General features: G+C 40.8%; 1 protein-coding gene across 9 annotated transcripts in view; it reads left to right on the forward strand.

The window, feature by feature from the left end:
• Window positions 1-996: 996 nt before the first annotated feature.
• GUCY1A1 (guanylate cyclase 1 soluble subunit alpha 1) overlaps window positions 997-23,248 on the forward strand; it is a 72,228-nt gene continuing 49,976 nt past the window's right edge. For 2 of the 9 annotated variants that reach the window (XM_027567197.1, XM_027567202.1), the window contains exon 1: window positions 1,356-1,712. The gene's annotated coding sequence lies outside the window, so the exon portion shown is untranslated. Of the gene's footprint in view, window positions 1,279-1,355; window positions 1,713-2,621; window positions 2,777-14,031; window positions 14,083-23,248 lie in introns of those variants that run through there. The other 7 variants (XM_027567203.1, XM_027567198.1, XM_027567205.1 and 4 more) reach the window with 7 other exon arrangements.

The following is a 23,248-nucleotide window of genomic DNA, read 5'->3' on the forward strand; positions in this document are numbered from 1 at the left end:
AAATATGACCTACCCTGTAGGGCCTATCTCTAATAGTGTTCTGTTGCAAAGTATTTCTCCTGTCAGAAGATCTCTCTTCTTCCTCTGAGTTTTCAAATCATTAACTTTATATTTCCTAAAATAGCATGAGCTCCCCTTTCAACTATGTGTTACTGGGTATTTCTTCTTATGTTTCCTCCTAGGTCTTAAATTCTAAGTACTCTTGGACAAAAGACCAAAATTTTGACCCAAGAGATTATCAAGTGTTGCAAGTAGAGAAATAGAAGGTTCCAGAGACAGCAGAACCAAAAAACACAAACTTACAGGTCTGGACTTTTCCCCAAGACTAAGACAAATTTTAGTTAAATGCATTTTTTCTAATTTAAATGTCTTCTTAGTTTGACTGATGTTTGCCATGAGAACAGCGTAGTTGTCAGGGTTGGGAGATGAGTCTAAAATGAACGGACTAGGTGGGTAAGTTTGGGGAGAAATATTAATATAAGAACTGGAGATAACCATAAACAATCTATCTCAGAGTTCCTGGGTTTGAAGAAAGACCGCATAATAATCATGATTAATTAATGAATTCAAAATGAAACAGCATAATGAGTTTTTCTTTTAGTCAGAAAGGTGACTAAAAACATTTATGTAAGAACCTATTTTTCTGTGTTGGAATACACACACACACACACACACACACCCTGCACACCCACCAAACAGAACTAAATGTACCAAACCAAGCAGAATCAGGACCTTACTGGAAAGATGTAAATACTCTGCAACAGTAGAACTGCATTTGCAAAGGAGTAGATTGGCTTTAACCTGAGAACCAGGGCACGAAAACCATCCACGCAGACATCAATTTCCAGCAGAAATGCTGGAGTTTCTAACTACGGAGAACTACAGTTTTTCCGGCCCAGTGCACAGCATAAAATATATATATTTTTAAGTGGGCCAAATTTTCCTTGAGTTCCCTCCCTCTTTTTCCTTTCTCCTCGTTTGTCCCCATCCCCTAGTGTCTGTCACTACACAGGAACTGCTGGGAAAGCTATTGGGCGGCTGGAGGACTCAGTTCCCCGGCCCTAGTCGGGTCGTCGTGGTGGGTGGGACTCAGTACCGAGCTGATTTTCCACGATCTGGTTTCACTGCAGTTTTTCTCCAGTCTGGCTGCTAGACTCCGGGCAAAAAGCAGGGAGTCGCCTTGGGGAACCCTCCCACCCCACCCCTCAAGGCGACCGACTGACTCCTGCGAGGAGGGCGCGCCGCGAGCGGACAGAGGCCTCGAGTGACCTCACCATGGTGCGTTTCAGCCTCTACTTTCTTTTTCAGTCTTTCGTTGCAGGGAAGGGGAGGGGTTCCAAAAAGAAGTCAAAGGCAGCAGGGAGAGGCTGTAAGGGATCCTTGGGGCGGGGGGAGAGAGAGAGAGAAAGAGATGGAGACGCTGGGAGAGACCCAGGCTGGAGCTGGCTGAGCGTGGGCGCAGCGCGGGAACCGGGTCTGCAGCGCTTTGCGCCTGCCCCGCCTGTTGAGCAGGAGCCGAGTAAGCGCTGGCTGTGGGGAAACCGGTGCAGGGAGCCGCAGGTGCCGCCGCCGGGTCTCCTCTCCCGCCCACCGCCCCCTCACCCCCAACCCCCGCCGCCCACTCTCCTGCGTTGGCAGCGAGGATCTGCTAGGTGCGCCCGGGAGCTACCGGCGATCCCAGAACGCAGCCCCGAGGTCTGGGACGCAGCCGAGTAAGTGGTCGCCGTGTGCCCGCGCGGGTCAGGGCTGCCAGGGGAGCGGCCCTCTCCGCGGCCCCCGGCCCAGGCCTATCCCCCACCCCTTTGGGAAGACTTCCTGAGCTCCCAGCTGTCTAGCCCTGGGGCCGGCCGGGTTCCCACGCCAAGGAGGAGCGAGGGCGCAAAGAAGACGGCGCCCGGGGCAGCTCAGGGCCCGGGGGACCCGCGGCGGCCGAGGGCGGAAGGCCAGCTGTGGGTGGGCGCCGGGCCGCGCCGAACTGGCGGCTGCGCTCCAGGGGCTCTGGCGTGAGAACGCCGGGAGCCGGGAGCTGCTCTCCCACGGCCCGGGCGCCGGGGGATCGGAGCCCGCAGAGTGAGGCCGCGCTGCGCGGGTGCGCGGTTCGCGCTTCTACGGGGCGGGAGGCTGCGATCCGGTATAGCTTAGCGGGGCCGCCCTCAAACTTCCACGGGGGCTGCCGGGGCTCCACCGAGGAGTGAATGTGCGTGCGCGTGTGTGTGTCTGTGCATGTTTGTCGGGGTGTGTGTTCGCGTGTGTTTGTGAGCGCGCGTGTCTGTGTTGGGGTGCCCGCTGGCGCGTGTGTTAATTGCTGCTTGGGGTGTGTGATTCCCACTGTGATTTGGGGAGCAGTGAGCAGGGGTCTGCGTCTCCGTGCCCGGAGCCCGTCTTGGATGGGCTGAGCAGCCTCGCGGGGGCACTTGTGCGGAGGCTGCTTTGCACTGTGGTCACGTGGTTTCAGGCTATGGATTCCCTGCGTCTTCTTTTGCTCCCTCACTTCACAGGGTTGTGCTTTCCTTTTACACTTGGTGAACAGTGTGTATCTTCCGAAGTAAACCAGAAGGTTGAACGTGTCGCTTACTTGTGGCAGTGCATCTTGGTTTCCAACATATTGAACCCCTTCGGAATTTTAAGAAGAACAGGTCATAAAACATAGTTCTAAATTAGAGCTTCATTTATAACTTATCAGAGTCTGTTGTGTGATGGTGATTTTATTAAATGTTTACCTCTTCACTAGAACTGCTCTTAGGAGGAACATCTTTGATCCTCTGATGACACATGGGTAAGCGTTGGAGTCTTCAAGTGATGGATATAGATTTTTATCTTGGTTCATAGTGTAATACTAATCTGTTGCTTTTCCTAAAACGGCTGTTTTTGTTTTGTTTCTTCAGGAGTTGTCATTTCCGGTACTATATTATGAAGAGTGGTAAAAGTCAATAATGGCAACAATATAACAAAAATATGAATGTCTAAAATTTCAAAGCAAATCTTAACTTGTCAAAAAGCCATGCAAACTTTATTAGGCATTTGGGGAGGTTGCGGGTGTAGTCTGCACTCTGTTCAGTTATTACACAGCTTGGTTTGTGGATTGCTTCCCGGGGTCTAGAAATTTTACATAAAACATTTGAGTCGCTGCATTTTGAGGGAGATAACCCAGGGTTCTCAGGTAATTTAAAGTGATTTTCGACCCAATAGAAAAATAAAAACCACAGAGTTAAATAAGCTATTCTTTTCATGTTAAAACAGCAGGCTTTTTGCATAAAACCTGTGTAGGAAAATTCTAGAATAATTAAATATTGTTACAGTAATTAAGCATCTCACATAAAACAGACACACTTGTATATTTTAAAATGTATCTGTTAGGAAACTGAAGTAGCTTAAGTTTATTTAATAGAAATTTGTAATTAATAGATGGCTACCTTCTGCTGCTTCTTGTGCTGTAAGATCTTTTTTTCAGTGCATGACAGAGAAAAAAGGAATTTTATTTTTCTCTCATTGAAACCCAACACAAATATAATGGAAAGTTATGCATGGTACAGTGTTTTATAATGTATGAATATAAGAAGCACCTTAAAGGTCTGCTACAAGGTACTTGGGTATAAAATAACATGTTCAAGGTACTTTTTTGTCATTCTTGAGAACATAGAAGGAGATGCAGCTTCACAAGGCTTGGTCCTCATATCTCTTATAACTATGGTTTATTAAGTGATCTTATGTTAAGACATTATTTTGAAAAACTTTAAATCAATCAAGATTGGATTAAAAATATCGGATTAAAATTGGATTAATTAATTGGAATGAATTGGATTAATTAAAATTGGATTTAATCCAATATTGGATTAATAAGTAAAGAAGTAAGTGAATTCAAATTGTTATTTCCGTTATGAATGTCAGATTTGCCAGGAAGTTGCTTAGCTTCCTTTTATTTGCTAGGAAATAAAACTTTTATGTCATTGATTTTTATAACACTTAATTATAAATATTTACCCAAGCAACTTTTGTTAAATGTTCCTATTTATTACTTTTTTGCGTATTTGTGGAAACATATTTTTCTTTCTAAAATATCAGTGATTTCACTGGTTTTTCATCTCTAGCCTTCTAGATGTTTTCAGTAAGCATTTGTTAGGTGGCTGGGCAGTAGTTTTGGTTAGGTCTCTCCCTCTTGATACAAGAAGAGTTTTTTGCCATTTTTAGGTCTTTAGATGAATAAATTTAGCCACTCATAGACTAGTTGACTCATTTGACACTAGAGTAATTTTTTGGCTTTCCTGACTTACATATGCTTCTTCTGTTTTTCTCAAATGGTTTGGAAGTGTCTGACCTAGTTTGTTTCTCTGTCCCCTGAGTGTAGGCCAATAGGCTTGCACTTCCCATAGCCTTGAGGCTTATAGAGTATGAACGGAAGTATTTGCTAGGAGTGAGGGGTTTTAGGCCAGTCACCACCAGCAGCAGTAGTTTATAAAACTGGAGGGACTCTGGGCCATGTACCCCCGTGGGCACACCCCCTCACCTGGCACCCCCCCACAAAATTGTGATTATCAACTGCTTGTAGTTGCTTTCCTGGAATTCTTTCTGTTAATAATCTTTTGTTATTATTATTATTAAAATAAACCCTCCCTTGCAGAAAATCAAAGGCAACTCAAGTTAATTCACTCACCACCTCCTCCTCCTCACCACAGTAGGAATTAGTAAGAAGCCCAAAGAAGACAATGGCTTTGGGAGCGAGCACTCTGGGAAAGGGGTCTGGGCAGACCAAGGAAAGCTTCTTCATTCTGAAGTTTTTCCAGGTCTGACATAATTCTATTTGCCTTTCGCTGTGTTGCCTTACATCAAAAATACCCATTCAGACAGGTAACCAGACAGAGAAAGACATCATATGATATCACTTATGTGTGGAATCTAAAAAGCTGATACAGAGGAACTGATTTACAAACCAGAAATAGGCCCACAGACACAGAAAACAAACCTATGGTTACCAAAGCAGAGAAGGGAAAGGATAAATTAGGAGTTTAGGATTAAAATACAAAACTACTACTTGATATAAAAACTACTTTATATAAACAAATACAAAACTACTACTACTTTATATATATATATATATAAAGCAGGTTAACAATGGAGACCTACTGTATAGCACAGGGAATTATACTCAATGTTTTGTAATAAATTATAATGGGAAAAGAGTCTGAAAAAGAATATACCTACATATGTGTGTGTGTGTGTGTCTGTGTATAACTGATCACTGTGCTGTACACGTGAAACTGAGACAGCTTTGCAAATAAACTATACTCCAATTTAAAAAAATACCTGTTTATATATCTGTATCACTACCAAACTCAAATCACTCTCAGGCTGTTCATCCTTGGATTCAAGATGCCTGGCACATGGTGGGTGCCTAATAAGCTTAATTGTGTTATCTTCATAATTATTTTTTTCTTCTTCATAGTTATCGATTCAAGTTTTTTGATGCGTTGGTGCTGTGGGTATTTGGTTTGGGAATACTGTCTCTGGATTAGCATCTGTCTTGTGAGGAGCCTGCAGGAAAGAACACTGCTGTGCTTTTTTCCCATGGGGCTTGCAGCTGGTTCAGAGCTGCTTGTAACTGCTCATTCACCACTGCCCAACTACCTTTTGTCTTTCTAAGTTTACACCATTTACCCTCTCCCCATGACCTGTGCTTATTGACTTCCTGAACATTCCACTTTCCTTGGGAATCTACACTAACAGAGGATTTGTTTTCTACACTTTGACCAACTGTAATCGCCTATAACTTAATTAAACTTCTAAGCATTGGATCCACAGGACTGCAGTTCACCTCCCTGGGCCTTTCTGCCCAGCTGAAGATGCTGAGCATTTCATATTCTTTTTCTGACCTCAACCCCTTGTCCTTCTGATAAGCCCTTTTACTCAAAACCACTTACACCCTCCTCTCCGGTGACTACTCCTTAGCCATTTCCAATTTTCTCAGGTTTTTCTGTCTTTACTCAGTGCAATGATTTTGGCAAGAAATGTCAGCTGTGCTCCATTCCTCTGCTTTCTTGCTGCTAGACCTCTTAGCTCTTGATTCCCACCAACTTCAGCTTCAGGGGTGGTTAATAGCTCTAGGCAGTTATTTTATTCTTTCTTGGATAATTCCTATCAATTTCTCCATGAGACATGTGGCAGAGTTTTCCAGTCCAAATTATCTTTAGTTTTTTCATTCTTAGCAGGTGACCTTATTTCCAAATTCAAGGTGAATATTAAGATTGATTTAGCAAGCTCCTTACCAAGATTTATCTTGAATGTGGAAGGCATTCCTTTATTTGACCTGTTCTGAGCATAATAATTCTTTTCTTATATTGAGCTATACTATTTGCCTTTATAATATTCATATCCAAATTTTTACCTTTTAGAGTACTTATACAGAAAGCTTTTATATATAATATTTGAGACATGTATGGCTTCCCTGGTAACTCAGTTGGTAGAAAATCCACCTGCAATGCAGAAGACCCTGGTTCTATTCATGGGCCAGGAAGATCTGCTGGAGAAGGGATAGGCTACCCACTCCAGTATTTTTGGGCTTCCCTGATGGCTCAGATGGCAAAAGAATCCACCTGAAATGTGGGAGGCCTGGGTTTGATCCCTGGGTTGGGAAGATCCCCTGGAGAAGGGAACAGTATTCTGGCCTGGAGCATTCCATGGATTGTATAGTCCATGGGGTCACAAAGAGTCGGACATGAGATCTCTATGGTAATGTTCATTTTCTTCAACTCACCCTTAATTGGCATAGTTTGAATATCTTATTATCATCAGGGAATTTCTCCTTTGGGTGCATTCTTGTTTTTCTGAAAATTTGGTCCTGAGAGCTGAAGCAAGACGAGAGGACTAACATAATTAATCTCTTCTAAATACCATATGGTAAATCATCCTAAAATCAAATCTGGTGTCTCTTCCACTGTATTTTTTGCATCCATACTACACTGTTTAATTAGGCAACTTTTTGCATTCTCCTCTGCACGTATACTTCTTTTCCTCAGTTTGCACATTTGGCCACTAAATGTGGGACTTTAAAAAATAGTTACTGCAACTAAATACAATCTTTACCTTTAGTTAGCCTATTGTTCCAGAGGGTCAGGATATTTTCGGATTTTAATTCAATGAGACAGGCTAGCTATTCTTCTTCATTTAGAGGCATGAGCAGATTTAATCAGGATACAATTAATACCTTCTTCCAATACCTGTACAGAATGGAGAACGGGCAGAACATTTAGCCCCAGATGCCTCCCCTCACGAGTCCCTGAATTAATCAGCCATCTTTAGAAGGCTGTTCATGTTGTGTTATGGTCAAATAACTCATTCATCAGAGTTTACATTCTTTTGTGTGGCCCGAGTGGGTATATTCTGTGACAGACTTGATCAGATTCCTTGTTGGTGTGCATTTCCACTTTCTGCAGACTAGCTGTCAAGTAAACCTGTAAAAACAGAAGGAAATAACCCCTAGGCTCCTCTGTAATGATGGGTTCCTTGTGTCTCCCTAGCTGGTAGGTAACAATGCTTCACATTTTGGGTGTGTACAGACCATAATGTTGAGAATCTAGCCTGGAATCAGTGTCAAGTGCTCTTGGCTATAAAGTTGGTGGAATCTAACTTCTGTATTTTGAGAATTGAGACCATAGCAAGATTCCTTGCTCTCTATCAACCCTTCCTTCATCATAATGTTTTAAAAGATGATTTTAACTGTTCCCTTATCACATCCACACACGCTTTCAGTACTTTGTGGTGAGATTTTTCCAAATTAATGGATTTAAACTCTTTTGGAATATTTAACTTCATACTCTTGCTTGGACCTTAAATTTGTTACTTTGATTTTTGCCTTGCTTTTGCCAGGATGATGATATTTTCTTGAAGAGCTGAGATGAAACCATACCAGCATCCGGTAATTCTGCCTGTCAGTCAGGTAGCATCGTTTGAATATCTTTGCCGCCAGCAATCAGTGTGCTCTTCCTACAGCTAAAGAACACGGTTAGCACTTCTGTATCTGGCAATAAGAATGAGAATTGAAAGAACATTTTTTGAATTTGTGATTTTTCAAAACACATGATTTTTCGAAAGCTTCAGCTTACTTTATGTTTTAGGACACACTTTTCAGAGGTTAGTCCCTCTTTCGTACCTCATGATGAAGTGTATTATGGATTATGTATGTCTCTGAGGAAGATGCAAAGATTATGACAGTCCTGCCTGCCTGAAGTTAAAGTCCGTGTGTGAAAGATACCAGCACCAGAACAGTCTCAGAATTACACAGCAGCACTCAACTGAGAGACTGATATTTGTGCTGCAGTTGTATAAGTTCTCAAGAACCTCAGAAGCTGTAATCCCACAGGAGGGAGGTGCTGAAGAAGGCTTTCTGGGGAAGGTCTGGTGCTTAGGGGAGGTTTTACAGCAGGATGAGGTTGCTGGATGTTGCAGGACCTGTGGGGTATAAATATATGGGAGGGTGGAGAGTGTCAGAGGCAGACAAAAGGAAGGGGCCGTGCAGGAGGCAGCTGGGTGTGTAGGTGTGAGAGGTGTGCAAGTGTGTGTGAGTGTGTGAGGGTATGTGTGGGCGAGAGTGTGTGAAGGTATGTGTGTATGTGAGGATATATGAGGGTGAAAGTCTGTGAGGGTGTGAGAGAATGTTAGGGTGAGAGTGTGTGAGTGAGAGAGGGTGTGTGAGGCTGTGAATGTGAATGTGTGAAACCATTTATGGACGGAGAACTGCATGGGCAGTTCTTCACACCCCGCAGCTCTGTAGTGCCCCTTTGCAGGAAACGGGATGACATCCCATCCCTTTCTAGATTCCCTGCTCCTCTCTGGGTTTCAGGGGAGCTGGTACCTCCTCAGCCTTCACATCTCAATCTGGGCTCTGCTTCCCAGAACCTTAGTTACTCTTCCACATCTGCAAGAGCTTGTTATGTTTCTTTGCACCTCCCTGTTCATCCCTCATCCTATTATTATTGTCTGCTGTAATTTATTTATTGGACTATAGTTGATTTACATGTTGTGTTAGTTTCAGGTATATAGCAATTTGAATTGGTTACACATATACATACATATATATCTATTCTTTTCAGATTCTTCACCCTTATACATTATTACAAAATATTGAGTATAGTTCCCTATACTATACAGTAGGTCCTTGTTTATCTATTTTATATATAATAGTGTGTATATGTTCATCCCAAACTCCTGATTTCTCTCTCCCTCCCTTTGCCCTTTGGTAGCCATAAGTTTGTTTTCTATGTGTGTGGGTCTGTTTTTGTTTTGTAAACAAGTTCATTTGTACCAGTTTTAGATTTCATGTATAAACAATATCATATGGTATTTGTGTTTCTCTGTCTTATCCTCTGCTGTAATCGCTTCCTGAATTGTCTGCAATGAGAGGAGGTACCATCTCAGGTTAGTTCCCATTCTGTTCACAGACATGTAATAGAAGTGCTCCAGAAATCATGAGCATTTGATTGAAATTGTATGATGTGAAATGGGTAGCTGGGAGCAGTGAGTGTTGGAGAATATTGGTAAAAAGATTTACAGTAAAATGGGGTTAGGTTACAAGATCGGGATGGCCACTGAACCTTTCTTCATTAGGTTATGTGAAACCATTTTGTTTTTTTGAGTTTTGGGGAAGGGCTGTGTGGCTTAGGCACCACTTTTAATTAGACTTTCATACATCAGTTTGAACACTTCAGAGTTTGGGGTGCACCTCTAGACGTAACAAGGAAATTGTGTGGCTCCTCACCTTGCATCAGGTGTTTCCATCCATGAGGTTGACAAAGCTTAGAACTTTAATACTCTGTCTTTTAAAAAGATTTGTTTACTTACTTGGCTGCATCGGATCTTTTGTTGCAGCACACAGACTCTCTAACTGTGGCGCATGGGCTTAGTTGCTTCACAGCATAGGGGCTCCTCATTTCCCAACAAGGGATCAAACCTGTGTCCCCTGCAAGGCGGGGACTGCAAGGCGGATTCTTAACCCCTGGACCACCAGCAGAGTTCCAATGCTGTGTATTTTTATTAGATATGTTGCATTACTAGTCTAATTTTATATGTATGCACTGGAATTGTCAGCTCCTTGTTTTCAATTTTCAACCATTTTGCAACTTCAGATATGCTCAATTATAACTAGTTAAATGATATGTGGCTCATATGATTAAGTTAAGTAAATATGGGACACAATTTCACTGTTTCATTAGTATAATATGAACTTTTAAGTTGTGTATTTGTGAATATAAAGCTTAACATAGGTTAATTCTTCACCATGGATGAAGAATTTAGAGGATTACAAATATAATGTGGAAGACACTTGGATAAACATACTAACATTATTGAGACTTGATGTGTCAAGATTTGAAGCAACAGATTTTTATGCTGGATTAGCACTGTATGTTTCCAAGTGTGATCAGCAAAAGGCAGTCCTCCCCATGAAAATTCTGGGTTAAAAATTCATTTTTTTCAATGTCTTAAAATATTTGCAGTCACTAATGATAATTAACATTCTTCTTTGTTCATCTCCGCAGCAAATAACAGTTTCATATTCCACAGCCTCTATTTCTGGGTCTTTTTTGTGGGGACTGTTTATAATAATGTTCTTAAGCTCTTACTGTGTCATCTTATGCTAAAGAATTTTCCCAGTGGAGCAAGATGTGATAGTTTTGGATAGAGTCTGAGGGTAGCAGGTCATCCTAGCTGAAGTCACTATCTCTCACCACCTCTGTCCTAGTTTATCTTACTTAGGCTGGATTATCCCTACACCTCACTTGACGGCTTGTCCAGGAACAAGAAGACCGGGTGTCACAGGTGTCATAAGGTTACTCTCTACAAAAGTTTCTCTTCCATTGGTCTTGCCCCACAGTCAACTCTTTTGGATTGATCCATTCCTTTGGAGTGGACACGGGGTAACTGTTCTATATCTTTCTTCCCTATTAGTTTTCTTCTTTGCTGACGAAGGAATGTCTTAACCGGAGGTGGCTAGAACATTTTTGCTCACCTGCCTTGATTATCTATCTAAATCAAACCAAGTAAAATCTGTTTAGTTCTTCTTGTCTTAATATTGGCTCTGTTTCAGTGCATGGTGGATGTTGGGAGCTGGGGTGTGTCAATCTGTTTTACACACAGTAAATGGCATTTGGCTTTTTTTTTTTTTTTTTTGCAGTAACTGTCCTTGATAAAAAAGCATTGGTCATTGCGTGAGTACCAAGAATTTTTGCTGCATGCTCGGTGTCACACAGCCTTTTAAGTGGTGTAGAAACCCCGTGGTGCTCACAGCATCAAGTGGATAATCTGACAGCATACTTTATGTCTAACTCTGGTCCCATGTTTCAGTCATGCTCCTACTTGAATACTGTGTTACAGCTATATTGTCTTGGTTACAGTTTGTCACCAGACTCTCTTGTTTTGCCTTTTTCCTCTGCACAAATTTTTCTGCTCCTTGGAATCCTTTTTCTTGTTTCCTATGCTTTGTTGTTCTTACTTACTCAACAAGGCTCATCTTAAGTCATTTATTTGAGGAAGCACTTACCAAAGTACTGTGTCAGGGTTAAAACAGGCTTTTCTGTGTCCCCATGACACAGAACACCTCATAATAGAGCACACTTCACTAAATTTGTGTGTTTTTATTCTGTCCATACACTGACTCCTACACGAGACTCTCCTTTATCGTCTAGTGTTGGCTTGTTTTCGTTTGATTTTGTTTTTAATTCCTGAAACCTCGTCCTTTAAAATGCAGTAATAGGTGCTTAATAAATAACTTGCAGGATGTATGAATAAATGAATGGTTGGATGGATGGGTAAATCCAGGAGTTCAGAGAGACAGAAAGATTAAAGATTTTACGTAGGTAGAATAATTATAAAGAAAGGTCTTAAAGAAAACATGGGCTCCCCAGGGGGCTCAGTAGTAAAGAATCTGCCTGCCAAAGCAGGAGATGCAAGAGACGCAGGTTTGTTCCCTGGGTCTGGAAGATCCCCTAAAGTAGGAAAAGGCAACCCACTCCAGTATTCTTGCCTGGAAAATCCTATCGACAGAGGAGCCTGGTGGGCTACAGTCCATAGGGCAGCAAAGAGTTGGACACAACTGAATGACTGAACACAAAGAAAGCACTTATGATGAATTCCAGGACAGAATATGAGCTTTAAGAGGAAAGTTATAGTCTTGTCCAGGATTGGAGAGAAGCATGCATCCTTGGTTGATGGAGAGTGAGTGTTAAGATGAGAGTAAAGCGGTGGTATAGCCACACAGTTAGTGAGACTTACAGTTTTTCATCTGTGAGCAGTAACTATGCATTTGGTAAAATAACTCACAATCAGTATATAATTGTTTGAAATAAAAAGGAATATATTTTCAATATTTAACACATTCAAGTTGTTCCAGTTGAAGTGTATGAAAAAATCCAGCTTTACCCTGAAGCACAATTGAAAAGAGAGGAGTGGTTTCATGTGTCTTAATACAGCTATAGATATTCTTTTGGTATAAAAATTTTGAAATTTGAGGAGTGATCATTTCATAAAGGTTGCTTGCCATATAGGATCTGAAGCCATTAAAATTCATCTTTCTGTGAATGAAACCTTTGTTCCTGCATGAGTTTGGAACATCATGGTCACTGGAGAATTCTGGTCTCCTTGTTTTGCAGATCTTCCAGATGTTGACAAACTACACTTTATTATAGAATAGGAGAATAATCACATTAATTAACATCACCATGATCTCATCAAGAAAACTTGAAGTATTGGGAAGCTGTCCAACTGCCATGGTAGATGTACACGGGACAGCTGTGGGTTGAGGAAGTTTTCCAGTTCCCTCTTTTCAAGCCAAAAATCTGTCCTTAAATAGAAGAAAACTATAAATAAATTATTCTTTAAATTAGAGTAAATATTATTAAATTTTAAAATAATAACTGTTAAGCTGAAAATTTCAAATTAAGAAAAGTTACTATAATTTAATGTCACTGCAAAACAAAACCCACAAAGAGTGGTTACTTCTTGTGTTTACAGGTAGGTGTAAGAACAACTTGGGAATTTCAGAATAATGATTTATTGGACAATAATGAAGTTAACAGAGATCAGAGCAAGTACAACCAACAATAGGGAGAAGGAGCACAGTAGAAGTTCTGAGAACAAACCGAGTTTACCTCCCCCAAATACATACATTTATAACATTCATACCCTAAAGCTCCTACCCTAGAAAAGTCTACACAGGCAGCATTTCATTAGTTGTAGAATGATGACATTGCAGCTGTCATGTGACTTCCAGGAAGCTGCACAGTGCCCTTGGGAGAGAATGAGAATGGGAAGGACACAGGGTGTCTGAGCGCTGGCATGAAGGCAGCTCTGACCTTGCACGTCCTGTGAGTGACTCTTGAGACATCCCCCAGGGTGTGCAGAACTTTGCACACACTGACAACTACTGCTTTGGTAACCAAGCCTTGAACAAAGAAACATCAAGGGGCTAGAAAGATATAAACCTAATTTCAGGCAATAATAGTCAACGTTCATTAAGTACATACTATATTCCAAGCACTGGGAAAACCAAATTACCCTTCTTGAACCCCCTGGGAATTGTTCTACCCTCATCATTTAATTTAAGATGCGGAAGCAAAGTCAAGAGCAGAAAAGTAATTTGCCTAAATATCATACATCAAATTAGTGGTGGAACCAGTCTTTTTAGCCAAGCATCTTCTAAAAACTATGTTTACCACCTTAACCACTTACATATAGGTGTTTCTGATGGTTTGCATATAATCAATAGTGTTTTTAAAATAGTCAGATTAGACTCTGTAGCATAATGAGCTTTAGAGTTAGGTTTTGATGGTCTATGAACTTCCAAATAAAACACATAAGACAAGAAAAATTAATACATTTAGTACAAATGATAGAAATATAGTTTAACTAAAATAAAAGTATCATTAAATTTTCCACCAGTCTAAAGTTATGACTATGATATTTAGGAAATTGTTTTCATATTAATTCTTAAAGAATATTTTGTTGGATTTACAACTTAAGGTAAAGAGAGTTTTTTTCTTCTTTCAGCCCATACATCTTTGTTGCACTATCTGCTAGTCTTTATTGCTTTGGTGAAAAGTAAGTACAGATCATATCACTTCCTCTCTGTTTCTTTTTCTTTAACCTCTGGATATGTTTTTAAAAGTTTCCTTTTTATCTTTGAATTTCAGAAGTCTGATAACATTATGCCTAGCTGTAGTTTTCTTTGTGTTTATCATGTATGAGTTTTAATGAACTTCTTGGATCTGTGTTTGATACTATCATCAAATAGAGAATGTTTCCAGCCATTATTTGTTCAAATATTTTTCTACTTCCATTTCCTCTCTTTTATTTTCTGGACTCTTAAATGCATATATGTTAGGCCTTTAGGTGTTGTCCTACAGATTTCAGATCTATTTGATCACTCTTTGTTCTCTTTGTGGCTTTGTTGGAGTTATTTCTATTAATTTGACTTCATGTTCACTGATCCTTTCCTCTGATGTTAAATGGAATTCTTTATTTCTGTTGCTGTGATTTTTAGCATTTCCAATTGTTTCTTTTTCTTTGCATTCTGTTTCTTAATGGAAACCCCCTCTTATGGCTGCTATTCAACTATACCACTGGATTCTAATGTATATTTCTCATGGTTGTTTTATTTATTTATTTAAAAATTTTATTTTATTTTTTAACTTTACAATATTGTATTGGTTTTGCCATATATCAAAATGAATCCACCACAGGTATACATGTGTTCCCCATCCTGAACCCTCCTCCCTCCTCCCTCCCCATACCATCCCTCTGGGTTGTTTTAAAGTTCTGTTTGATGACAGCATCTGGGCCAATTCTTGGTCTCTTTCTGTTGACTGTTTTCTCTTGATTGTGGGTCACTTTTTTCTTCCTCTCCTGATGTCATGTATCGGTTGTGTGTGTCATATACCACATATGCATCTTAGCTGAGGGGTTCTTGGTGTTCTGGTCTCTCCTGCAGCTGCTAAAAGTCTGATAAAAAGACTCTGACCTGTGGGAGATTTTGCATCTTCCACCACTTCTTCTGGAATGAAAATAGCACAGGTCTCACCTCTCCTGGGGCTTCTTGTCTATTTACTTTGGAATTTAGTTCATTTAGATTTCTTGTAGTCCTCCACTGAGTTTTTTTCCCTTAAACTTGGCTAAGGTACAACATATATTAATACAAACAACCTCAAATACAAAAAACAGACAATAATTAGATAAGATTTGATAGCTGTACACACGCATGAAACCACCACCACAATCCAGATAAAAATCACTTCTGTCATTTATCCTGTGTCCTTTTCCAATCAGCACCCTGTCCTCTATTTGCAGAAAATAGTTGTCTGTAGGTATAGGTTTGCTTGCAGTACTTAGATTTTATACAAAGTAATATTTCAGTGTGGACTCATGTGTGCAGTCCCATTCACTCACATAATGGTTTTGAGATTTATCTTTGTTACATGTGTCTGCTGGATAGTAGTCATTTTCACTATATGGCTATTCAGCATCTTTTTCATTCATTCCCGTGATTGAAGACATCTCAATTGTTTCCAGTTTTTGACTATTATGAGTAAAGCTGCTTCATGAATATCTGTGTTCAAGCCTTTGTTTGTATATATATTTACCTTCCTCATGAGTAATTACCTAGAAATGGAATAGCTGGGTGGTATGACAGGTTGTGTCAGCATTTCCAGAAACAACCAAACTGCTTTCCAAAGTGATTGTTCATTTTTTCATTCCCACCAGCAGTTTATGAAAAATTCCAGTTATTTCTTATCATCATAAAGTCTTGACATTGTTGCTTTTAAATTTTAGACATTCTAATGGGTTTTTGTCTCATGACTAATATTATTGACATAAAGAGATGTTTATTGGTTAGTATTAGGTTTAGGTGAGATCATAGGGTGGGAGTGTTACCAAGTACAAGCTCATACAGCTTGCCGCATGACAGGTCAATAAATCCAGCGATGAGTTGTTGGGACAAGGAATATTGGCTTTATTCAGAAAGCAACCAGATCAAGAAGATGGTGGATTCGTGTTCCAAAGAACCATCTTCCCTGGGTTTGGATTCTAGTTTCTTTTATAAAGCAAAGAAGGGGAGGTGAGGCAGTAAAGTATAAAAGGTGATTTTTTGTTGTTGTTGTTCAGTTGCTCAGTCATGTCCTACTCTTTGTGACCTCATGGATTGCAGCATGCCAGGTTTCCGTATCCTTCACCATCTCCTGGAGTTTGCTCCAACGTGTCCATTGAGTTCGTGATGCCATCCAACCATCTCATCCTCTGTCGTCCCCTTCTTTTCCTGCCTTCAATCTTTCCAAGCATCCAAGGTCTATTCTAATAGAACAGAATAGAATAGAATAAGTCTGTGGCCAAAGTATTGGAGCTTCAGCTTCAGCATCAGTGCTTCCAATGAATATTCAGGGTTGGTTTCCTTTAGGAGTGTTTGGTTTGATCTCCTTGCTATCCAAAGGACTCTCAAGAGTCTTCTCCAACACCACAGTTTGAAAGCATCAATTCTTTGGTGCTCAGCCTTCTTTGTGGTCTAACTCTCACATCCATACATGATTACTAGAAAAACCATAGATCTGAATATATGGACCTTTGTTGGCAAAGTAATGTCTCTGCTTTTTAATACACTGTCTGAATTTGTCATAGCTTTTCTTCCAAGAAACAAGTGTCTTTTAATTTCATGGCTGCAGTCACCATCCACAGTGATTTTGGAGCCCAAGAAAATAAAGTCTGTCACTGTTTCCATTGTTTCTCCATCTATTTGCCATGAAGTGATGCGACCAGATGCCATGATCTTAGTTTTTTGAATGTTGAGTTTTAAGCTAGCTTTTTTACTCTCCTCTTTCACCTTCATCAAGAGGCTCTTAATAAATTATTGCAAATATTTTGTGGTTCAAGCCAGACCCTGGAGAAGATGGGTTAACTTTTCTTTCTTGCAGCCATTCACAGGTGGGCCTCCTCAGAATGTTTCTTGTGAGCTGAACAAAGGTATTCAGGCATGGGAAGCATTGTTCCCAGAGACAGTCCATTTTGTACACTTCCAGCTATTGGAATAGATATTCCAGCTATTGTACACTTCCATCCCTTTAGTAATTCATTTGTAGCAAAAGCAATAGAACACAAAGGGTAGAGAAAAAGAAACAGTTCCAATATGGAGTCAGATGTGTTCTTCCCTGTTACAGTAACTTGTGATGGGGTTGGTGCCCTTTTAACAAGAGACACCCGAGAATTATCATTCTCTCTGTCTCTCTTTCTCTCCCCTTCTTGTGAAGGCACTGTGAGAAGGTAGGCATCTGCAAACCAAAAAGACAGCCTTCACCAAAACTCATCCATGCTCACGCCATGACATTGGTCTCCCACCTGTAGAACCTAAGAAAATGCATTAATATTGCTCAGGCCACCCGGTTACCCAATATGGTGCTGTGTTATGGCAGCCTGTCTGAACACAATACCGTGACTGTCTTCAGATTCCCAACAAACACCTCTTTTTGAATAGTGCCCTCTTCTTTTTCCTTCTCAGCACACTTTTCTTATTTCTGCTTCTCCATCTGAACCATAACATCCTTAAGTATGAATATTCCCCAGAATCTTCCATTTGGCTCTTTTCTATTTCTTTTGTTGCCCTTTAACATTGAACAGTTTGAGTAAAAGTCCCGATTTGAATGACTTCCTGTATGTGGAGAACCACAGATTCATATCTCTAATCTGTTTTATGCTATTTAATTAAAGACTTGAATTTTTAGATGTATCTCTATCCATATGTCCCTCTTAACAGTTCACGATCCATGTGTACAAAACACAGTGGACCATCCTTCTCTCAACCTGGCTTCTGCTGCCAGTTTCTATTCATGGCACATCATCCTCCCAGGCAGAACTTGAGTCATCCTGCTCCTCGGACCTAGTCAGTTGCCACTGATGCCAACTTTAATTTTGGACTATCTCTGGCACCATCCTTTCCTGCACTCCCCACAACTTCCTGTATCCCCTCCGTTCACCCACACTGTCCTTCTTTCACAGCATGCCCTTCTGCTCATGACTTCACGTCCAATCTCTCGTCATTTTCAAATGACCTTAGTGAACTTCATGCATTTCTATGTGCGATGAGATTTTTTTCTCTTCCCCAAAAGGTAAACATTAAATAATAAAATGGAAAAGGAAGATAATTGATAAATATAATAAAAATGAATAGGACAGCTCATACAAAACAATAAAATAGAACAGGAAAATATATAGAAAAATATTTTCAAAATAATTTCTTCTCTAGTTGTTACATATTTGTGTTTGTGTTGCATGTACAGAAGGACCTAGGGAAAATAAAGGGAAAAGATGGAGTGACCCATATAATAAGGACTTAATACCTCTATATCCTTTCCGTGTTTATACCAGATGACTCCAAGCTGATAGTCTTGTCTTTTAATTTCAGCATAAAATAACTTACTAGAAGCCTACAGCTGGATAAATTGTGACCTGCACTGGCTTGTTAGATTAAGGCTGGAAACATACTTAATTTTCAATTAAGGGGCAGAGACAGGGTAATGAATAAGTCAGGCTATTTAGAAAATATGTTTGGAGAATTAAAGAAAGACTAAAGATAGCTTCTTGAGAAAGTGCAAAAGGTGATGAGAAAATCATGAAAAAGAGCCTGGGGAAATGTTTTAGAAGCTGTAGATGCCAAAACAGTTTTATAGTGTGCGTTCATATTGGTGTGGTATGAAGATGAAGTGTAGCATGTACAGTAACTTTCAGGTGTGAAACTTGAGCTCAGAGTACCAAGTGTGAAGTTCTTGAAGCCATTGCAGCTTCGGTGGGGGGCCCACAGAAAGTGGGGGCTTCCCAGCCTCTCAGTTGAGGAGGCGATCAGAGTGCATGGGAGTGAACTCTGGACTCCAGGTCAAATGGCCTCCCTTTCAGAGTAACCTCTGACCCTCAGCAGCTTTGGATTTGGGCCAAGTCACAAGAATCTGGATTTCTGTTCTGCCATCTGTGAGTGGGAAGGATTGCAGTAAATAATCTCTAATGTCTCTTCAGGCTCTGAGCTCGTGTTATGTAAATGCTGTGTCTTTGTGTAAACAATACTGAAACGAAGGCGAAGCATTGTTTGGGTTCACTGTGAACAGGAAGGTTTCTTGGAACTTTCCCTGTTTCCAGGCAGTTAGAGATGAGAAGGCCTTAAAACAATGTTGTTGTGGTTTTAGATTTAATGGGAAAGGACTCACTCTCTCAACATGTCCTTTGCGGTATCCAGATATATACCTGCAAACCCATGCTCAGAAGCCAAGTGTCATTTCTGGTAATGATTTCTTTTGAACCAATGTGGCTGAGACGGTAAAGAATCTGCCTGCAATGCAGGAGACCCGGGTTCGATCCCTGGGTCAGGAAGATCTCCTGGAGGAGGGCATGGCAAGCCACTCCAGTATTCTTGCCTGGAGAATCCCATGGACGGATGAGCCTGGTGGACTATAGTCCATGGGGTCTCAAAGAGTCAGACACAGCTGAGCTGTCTAACACCTTCAATCATAATGTAAAAATTCAGAAAGAATTGAATTTCAGTTGGAATTTGCTGCATTTCTTTGGCTGACCTGGTTCCAGCATAAGCTTCAAGCATTGTGTGTCAGTGTCAATGACAAAAGACTATTTTCTGTCTCAAGAATAAGAAAGAGCTGAACAGAACACTTGAGAAGTCCCCTTCCTGCCCAGTGGCCTCTAAACGGTCAGTGGCCTGTGCCCCGTGGACCTACCAGAGAGACTCTCCTCCGGTGTTGCCAGGACGGAGCCCTGGTTGAATGGTAGGGGAGGGGAGGGAGTCTTACTCAAAATCTCTCTTCTGTGTCAGCGTTATTCCAATGCACCTCTATTTTTTCACCTTTGTTAGTCTTTTCCTTGGGATTTTAAAGGAAAATTTCTCAGAAAAATATACTTTCCCATAATTTATTCCTCTGCTTTACTATAAAGACCCCTTGAGTGTGTTAGAGACACTCACAGACTTTCTAGTTGTCTTCTGACCATACTTGCTTCCCCAAACCATAGAGATAAAAGTAAAATTTTGCACAGGGGGGTCTCATGAGAGTTCACGGGGTCCTGAGAGGGCATCTCACACCTGCATTTCTGGGATGTCCTGGCTTCATTCCTTCAGTCCACAGGCCTAAGGGCAGGTATATACTGGTGGAGACTGTATGTACTGGTGGAGGAGTTTGAGGAATAATCCCTGTGATATAGAAAAGGTCCCCCATTTATCAAAGGCACCCTAGCACGTTGGGTTTATAATCAGATGGGCCTGGGTTCACTTCCTGTTTCTGCCACTCACTAGCAATGATCAAGGACAAATAATCTATGTTTTAGATTCTTTTTATGTAAAAGATATAAATACACACCCCTCATAGGCTGGTAGTGATGATTCAAGGACATAATGTATATGATGTTTTATAAGATCAGCAAACTGATTCTATAAAGGATCAGACAGTAAATAGTATAGGCTTTGGTGGCCTTGGGGGTCTCTCGCAATTACTTGGTTCTGCCACTGTTCCAAAGCTGCAGCTTTAGGCCACGTATAAATGAATGAACTTGTAAACATGAAAACCCCTGTTTTCCCTGTATTATCGGTACTTCACTTCCAACACCAAATGTGTGTGTTTCCTCTCCCCAGAAATTGCGACACCAGCTGGGTGTCCTACAGTTTAATTCAGTTCTGAGACCATATCCCTAGAGTTAGTGTCGGGATCCCTTAGGTTGAGGGCACAGTCCCACAAGACTGCCCCGGCTTCAGATCCTAATCTCACATTCATGCCTCTGGTGCTTCTGACCAACTAACCGTGAATGAAAGGTCCGCACATCTCCCCTCTCTGTGTTCCATAATAGCCAGATGAGCTTACAGAATTCAGGAAAATAGCTTGCTTACTGTATACGCATTTATTATAAAAGAATACAATTCAAGAATAGTCAGATGGAAGAGACACACAGGGAAGGTGTGGGGAAGGACCTGGAACTTCATGGGCTCTGGACGCCCCACCTTCCTAGCACCTCCACATGTTCCCCAGCCCAGGAGCTTGCCACCACAGTTGGGTTTTTCTATGGAGGCTTCATTATGTAGGCATGATGGTTAAATCATTGGTCATCATTTGCGGAGATGTGGATGGACTTAGAGACTCACACAGAGTGAAATAAGTCAGAGTAAAACAAATATGATGTAATATCACTTACACATGGGATCTAGAACAATGGTGCAAATGAACCTTTTTGCAAAGCAGAAAGAGAGACACGTGTGGATACCAAGGGGGTAGGGGTGGGTGGGATGAATTGGGAGATTGAGATTGACATATACACACTACTATGTATAGAATAGATAACAAATGGGAACCTACTGTATAGCGGGGGAACTCTACTCAGTGCTCTGTGGTGACCTAAATGGGAAGCAAATCCAAAAAGGGGGGATGTATGTACACATATGGCTGATTCACTTTGCTGTACAGCAGAAACTAACACAACATTGTAAAGCAACTACACCCCAATAAAAATTAATCAAAAAAATAAAAGCGCAAAAAAAGAAAAATCATTGGCTATTAGTGATTAACTCAAACTTCAGCCTCTCCTTCCCCTACCCACCAGAGATCTGGGTGGGATGCAAAGTTATAACCCTCTAACCCCAGGTTGCTTGCTGTGTCCTAGGCGACCCAGAGACCCTGGCCACCAGCTACCTCATTAGCATTAAAAAAAGACCATCACTCTGGAGATTCCAAGGGTTTCGGGAGCTGTGTGCCAGGAAACTGAAAAGAGCAAGAGTGGGCAGAGACCAGATATATATTTCTTATTATGGCACAACATGGCCGTGTTCCAGTGAGACTGTATTTATGGACATGGAAATTTGAATTTCATGTTGTGCTCATTTATCATGAAATTTTCTTTTGGTTTTCCTTCACTTTATCATATGAAGACCATTCTCAGGACAAGGGCTGGGCAAAAACAGGCAGCAGGCTGGATTTGACCCACAGGTCATGGTCTGCCAGCCCCCTGAGTTTCTGGGTCTTCCTCGGGGCTGATTTACCTTCCTCTGACCCTCCCACTATTCCAGGACCAGCATCTCTTCCACCACCCACGCCTCCGTCATGATGCATTTCTTCCTGGTCTCCTTGTTTTGCTCTTTGCTGGTTTCCATGTGGCCAGGCCTATATGTCTTGATTAATTTGCTCTTGGTTAGGCTGAAGAAGGTTCCATCTCCAGCAGAGCTTACAAGTCTTAGGTTTTTATGACTCTATTAGTTTGTGGTCCTTTTTTCTCAAGGATCTTGGTAAAAGTTCCAAGGGCTGGACTAGAAGAATCAAGACTCACTATTGTATCTTCTTCCAGAATCTTCCTTCCAAATCTGATAGGTTAGACCTCAGATAATTTGACTTTCTTCCACTGTAGAGTGAGTCCATGCTCATGAGGTCACCCTTCTTTCCCATCAAGGAGAAGTCACTTGGATGCCTCCTCATTCAAAATATTAAATCAGATGCTCCACAGATGTGACAGTCAATACCAGAATTGACTTTACTCTTCTCACAAACCTATTTTAGTCGGATGTTGGGTGACTTATCTTGATTTCACAAGTATCTTAAACATTTGCCTAAGTGTCTCACCTCTCCCTCCTCATCACCTAAACCTTTCTACAAAATAAACCAACTTTGAGAGGTAAATAGAAAAAAGGGTTACCACTGAATCAATTTTGAGAAGAACAGGTAACTTATAAAAGCAAAAGCTGGAGATAAGATTCTTTGTATAATAAACACGAACCATTTGTCAATCTAGCATTCTAGGAAAAGAAAATCAGATACCATGGGATTCCTGTTTTAGCTTGGTTTTAATTTTAAAATGTTCCACATTGGAAATAATTTGGATTTATTGAAAGCAGTATGCACTGCAATGACATAAGATTTGCTTGACTGATATAACGTTTGGTTTAATGAGTGGAAAAAGAGATTTAAAATCTAGCATAGTTCTTCAATGTTTATTCTAATATTTTATTAAAGAAATTTGGCATGCAACTTATTAGTTAATAGAATTACATAAGATGAAACCAAAATAGAATCTTAATGTTCTGGGTTATGCTGTATACTCCATTATTTTGTAATTCAATAAACAGAACCCTAACTATTGACATAGATACGACTTTCTTGGTATGCTGTAATGTTCTTCAAGTGGAGAATGTTTTCTGTATTTGTGGTACACTAAGCACCTGCTATGGAGAAGGCAATGGCACCCCACTCCACTA

The sequence above is a fragment of the Bos indicus x Bos taurus genome, chromosome 17 (assembly GCF_003369695.1).
Source record: "Bos indicus x Bos taurus breed Angus x Brahman F1 hybrid chromosome 17, Bos_hybrid_MaternalHap_v2.0, whole genome shotgun sequence".
NCBI classification, from domain to species: domain Eukaryota; kingdom Metazoa; phylum Chordata; class Mammalia; order Artiodactyla; family Bovidae; genus Bos; species Bos indicus x Bos taurus.